Here is a 5,591-nt window from a genome sequence, read left to right as displayed (position 1 = left end):
CAGAACTATGTTGAAGAAATATGGAAAGAGTAGGCAGCCTTGTCTTGTCCCTGATTTCAGTGGGATTGCTTTGAATTTCTCTGTTTAGTTTGATGTTGGTTATATGCTTTATATCCATTATATCTCCAATACTTTAAATATAAATGGAGGTTGGATTTGTCAAATGCTTTTTCAGTATCTAAGATTACCAGATTTATTTATTTATTTATTTATTTATTTATTTTTTTAGTTTGTTAATATGGTGGATCACATTGATGGAATTCCATATATTGAACCACCCTTGCATACCTGGAATGAAGCCTACTGGTCATAAAGGATGATATCTTTAATGGGTTTTTGTATTCAGTCAAAGACATAGGTATGACCCTAACCAAGCAAGCCAAAGACTTGTATGAAAAAAAAAATTCAAGTCTCTGAAGAAAGAATTAGAAGAAGGTGTCAGAAGATGGAATATCTCCCATGCTTATGGCTTGGCAGGCTTAACATTAAAAATTGGCCATCTAAGTGATTTAGTGTGCCTAGTTTTATGTTGAGGTCTTGGATCTTTAGTTTTGTGCAGGGTGATAAGTATGGATCTATTTGCATTTTTCTACATGTAGAATTCCAGTTAGACCAGCACCATTTGTTGAAGATGCTGTCTTTTTTCCATTGAATGGATTTGGCATCTTTGTCAAAAATCAGGTGTCCATAAGTGTGTGGGTTTATTTCTGGGTCGTCTATTCAATTCCATTGATCCACAAGTCTGTTTATATGCCAGTACCATGCAGTTTTTAGTATTGTTGCTCTATAGTACAGCTTGAGATGAGGGATGGAGATACCTCCAGAAGATCTTTTATTGTAGAGGATTGTTTTAGCAATTCTGGGTTTCTTGTAGTTCCATATGAAGGTGAGAATTTTTCTTTCAAGGTCTGTAAAGAATTGTGTTGGTAATTTGATGGGTATTGCATTGAATCTATAGATTGATTTTGATAAGATGGCTATTTTTACTATGTTAATCTTGCCAAGCCATGAGCATGGGAGATCTTTCTATCTTCTGATATCTTCTTCTAATTCTTTCTTCAGAGACTGGAAATTTTTTTTCATGCAAGTCTTTGACTTGCTTGGTTAGGTTCAAAAGTGGGGAATACTCTTGACCTCATTTGCCCAGGAGACAACTTCCTGAACAGAACACCAACAGCACAAGCTCTAAGATCAACAATCAATAAATGGGATCTCATGAAACTGAAAAGCGTCTGTAAAGTAAAGGATACTGTCCTCAGAAAAAAACGACAGTCTACAGATTGGGAAAAGATCTTCACCAAACCTATATCTGACAAAGGGCTAATATCCAGTATATATAAAAAACTAAAGAAGTTAAACAGCAAAAAATCAAATAATCCAATTAAAAAAATGGGTACAGAGCTAAGCAGAGAATTCTCTGCAGAGGAATATCAAATGGCAGAGAAACACTTAAAGAAATGCTCAACCTCATTAGCCATCAGGGAAATGCAAATCAAAACAACCCTAATGTTTCACCTTACACCCATCAGAATGGCTAAGATCAAGAACTCAAGAGACAACACATGCTGGAGAGGTTGTGGAGAAAGGGGAACCCTCCTCCACTGCTGGTGGGAATGTAATCTTGTACATCTACACAATGGAGTATTACTCAGAAAAAAAAAAACAAGGAAATTATGAAATTTGCAGGTAAATGTTAGGATCTGGAAAAGGTCATCCTGAGTGAGCTATCCCAAAAGCAGAGGGATGAACCCGGTATATACTCACTCATATAGACATATAATATAGAATAAACCCACTAAAATATGTACATCTAAAGAAACTAATCAAGAGGAAGGACTCTTGCTAAAATGCTCAATTCCTATCCAGAAAGGCAAAGAGGCTGGGCATCAGAAGAAGGAGTAAAGAGAGAACAAGTCAGGAGCCTGACACAGAGGACCTCTGAAAAGCTCTGCCCTTCAGACTATCAATGTAGATACTGAGACTTATGGGCAACCTTTGGGCAGAGTGCAGGGAATCTTAGGAAAGAAGTGGAAAACAGTGAGATCTGGAGAGGACAGGAACTTCACAAGGAGAGCAACAGAACCAAAAAATCTGAGCACAGGGGTCTTTCTTGAGACTGCTATTCCAACCAAGGACTACACATGGAGATAACCTAAGACCCCTGCACAGATGTAGCCCATGGCAGTTCAGTATCCAAGTGGGTTTCATTGTGATAGGAACAGGGACTGTCTCTGACATGAACTGATTGGCCTGCTCTTTAATTACCTCCCCCTGATGGGGAAGCAGCATTACAGGGCACAGAAGAAGACAATGCAGCCACTTCTGATGAAACCTAATTGACTAGGATCAGAAGGAAGGAAAGAAGTCCTCCTTTATCAGTGGACTTAGGGAGGAACATGCATGCAGAGGGTGGAGGAAGGAAGTGACTGGGATAGGAGGAGGAAGGGAACCATGGGGGGAATACAAACTGAATAAAGTGTAATTAATAAAGAAAAATATAATAAAATAAATAAAAAAGAAAAATGGCCATCTTATGAAAAGCAATCTACATATTTAATGCAATTCCCATCAAATTACCAAAAGGATTTTTTACAGAACTTGAAAGAAAAAATCTCAACTTCATATGGAAAAAGAAAAAAAGAAAGAAAGAAAGAAAAAAAAACAGAATTTCTAAAATACTCCATACCAGTAAAAGATCTCCTGTAGGCAAACTATACTATCGAACAACTGTAATAAACACTGCATGGTACTGGCATAGAAACAAAATGGTTGATCAATGGAAATGAACAAACGATACAGAAACAAACACACTTATGGATGTCTGATTTTTGACAAAGATTCAAAAATCATACAATGAAAAAAAGATAGCATTTTCAACAAATGGTGCTGGTCTAACTGGATAGACATGTAGAAAAATGCAAATAGATCCATAATTATCACCTCCACAAAACTAAAGTCCAAGTGAATCAAAGACCTCAACATAAAAAGAGATATATTAAATTGGTTTGAAGAAAAAGTGGGAAAGAGCCTTTAATTCATTGGCACAGGAGACAACTTCCTGAACAGAACAGCAACAGCATAGGCTCTAAGAGCAACAATCAGTAAATGGGACCTCATGAAACTGAAAAGCTTCTGTAAAGCAAAGGACAAAAGAAACAAATATCTACAGATTGAGACTCTTCATAAATCCTTTATATGACACAGGCTAATATCCAGTATATGTAAAGAACTAAGAAAGTTGAAAAGCAACAAAATGAATGGCAGAGAAACACTGAAAGAAATGTGCAACATCATTCGCCATCAGGGAAATGCAAATCAAAACATCCCTGATATTTCACCTTACAACTATGTAAGATTACACCTTAAGAGAATGGCCAAGATCAAAAACTCAAGTGACAGCATATGCTACAAAGATTGTGGAGAAAATGGAAATTTTCTCCCTGCTGGCAGGAATGTAAACTTGTACAAGCACTCAGGAAATCAATATGGCACTTACTCAGACAACTAGGAATAATGCTTCATCAATATCCAGCTATACAACTCCTAGGCATATATCCAAAAGAAGCTCAAGTACACAATAAGGACATTTACCCAACCACATTTGTAGCAGCTTTATTTGTAATAGACAGACAATAGAAACAACCCAGATGCCTTTCCCCAAGTGAAAATGGATACAGAAATTGTGGTACATCTACACAATGGAATATAACTCAAAAATAAAAAAAGGAAGTTATAAAATTTGCAGGTCAATTGTGAAAACTAGAAAGGATCATCCTGAGTGTCCTATCCCAGAAGCAGAAAGAGACACACGGCATATACTCACTCATATACATATAATATAGTATAAATCTACTGAAATCTGTACACCAAAAGAAAACTAATCAAGAGGGAGGAGTCTGGCTAAAATGCTTAATCCCTATCCCAAAAGGCAAAAAGGATGGACATCAGAAGTTGCAGAAAACATGGTACAAGTCAGGAGCCTGCCACAGAGGGACTCTGAAAGGCACTGCCCTGCAGACTATCAATGCAGATGCTGAAACTTTGGCCAACTCCTGGGCAGAATGCATGGAATCTAATGAAAGAAGTCGAAACTAGTAAGATCTGGAGAGGCCGGGAGCTCCACAAGGAGATCAAAAAAACCAAATTCTGAGCACAGGGATCTTTCCTGAAACTCATATTCCAACCAAGTACCATATAAGTAGAAAACCTACAGATGTACAGACGTAGCCCATGGCAGCTCAGTGTCCATGTGGGTTCCATAATAATGGGAACAGGGACTGCCTCTGAAATGAGCTGATTGGGCTATTCTTTAATCACCTCACCCTGATGTGAGAGCAGCCTTACTAGGTCACAGAAAAAGGAAATACAGCCACTCCTGATGAGATCTGATAGACAAGGATCAGAACGAAGGAGAGGAAGCCCTCCCCTTTCAGTGGACTTGTGGAGGGCATGCATGGAGGATGGGGATGGAAGGTGGGCTTGGCAGTATGTGGGGTTTTATGGGGGAAAACAAAATGAATAAAGTGTAATTAATAAAAATTAAAATAAAAATATTAAAAAGCATAATTCATTTTGGAATTTTGATTATGGGGGTGTGCTACGAGCTTGATATGCCAATGAAAGTGACCAGACAGAATGCTATCTCTGTCTCTAGGTCTCTCTCACTTTATATCTTTGTTTCTGATGGCCTCGGTCTCTATTTCTGAATATGTCTCTCTAGATCTCTCTGTCTGTCTCTTTCAGTCTCCTCTCTGGCTTCTGCTTGCGGTTCAGTAAGAAAAGCTCTCAGTTTTGGTGAAGGACTACAACAAGGTGACTGCAAACTGACTTAACATCATGGATGGTCTCTTTAAAAATACGAGCAATGTCACAATTAAACACTTTTTCTTCAAAAATTGCCTTGTACAGGGAGTATTTTTTACAGAAAATAAGTCACTGACTGAGGACATATCTGTGCATTTAACAATTAATAATTGAATCTCTGATAATGTGAAACTCAGAATTCAAGTACATGTGATTTTATTGGTGACCATTTGAAAGAAATATGTGGTGCTCACTTAGGCAGCAAATATATTAAAATTGGAACAATACAGAGAAAGTTAGCATGATCCCTTCTTAAGGATGACATGAAAATTCATGTAGTGTTCCATATTTTTGTTGGAGAAATTAAAGAAAAAACTAAGAAGAAATTGTGGAGAGAAAAACTGAGGGAAGAAAACAGGAACTACAGAGGTAAGCATAGCCAATATACTACAAGAGATGGAAGAAAGAATCTTAGGTATGGAAGATAAAATGGAAGAAATCAAAGTAACTTTAAAAGAAAATGTTAAATATAAAAATTTCCTGACACAGACCATCCAAGAAATTCAAGAAAAAAATAAATTGACAAAGCCTAAGAATAAGAGGAATAGAGGGAAAAAAAGATTCCTTCCTCCAAGGCCTAGAAAATATTTTTAACAAAATCATTGAAGAAAATTTCTCCAACTTGAAGGAGAGGCCAATAAGAATATAAGAGGTCTACAGAACATCTAATAAATTAGTCCAGAAAAGAAAACCTTCACACAACCTAATAATCAAAAGCTGGACCTCAA

The 5,591-nt window shown here is 37.1% G+C and overlaps 1 non-coding gene across 1 annotated transcript; it reads left to right on the top strand.

Moving 5' to 3' along the window:
• The first annotated feature begins 5,049 nt into the window (after window positions 1–5,049).
• Window positions 5,050–5,156, top strand: LOC132651838 (U6 spliceosomal RNA). The gene has a single exon (XR_009589398.1). It is a non-coding gene; the product is annotated as a U6 spliceosomal RNA (small nuclear RNA).
• Window positions 5,157–5,591: the final 435 nt, after the last annotated feature.

The sequence above is a fragment of the Meriones unguiculatus genome (assembly GCF_030254825.1).
Source record: "Meriones unguiculatus strain TT.TT164.6M chromosome Y unlocalized genomic scaffold, Bangor_MerUng_6.1 ChrY_unordered_Scaffold_25, whole genome shotgun sequence".
NCBI classification, from domain to species: Eukaryota; Metazoa; Chordata; class Mammalia; order Rodentia; family Muridae; genus Meriones; species Meriones unguiculatus.
Note: the sequence above shows the minus strand (reverse complement) of the source record. Positions and strands in the feature narration are given on the sequence as shown.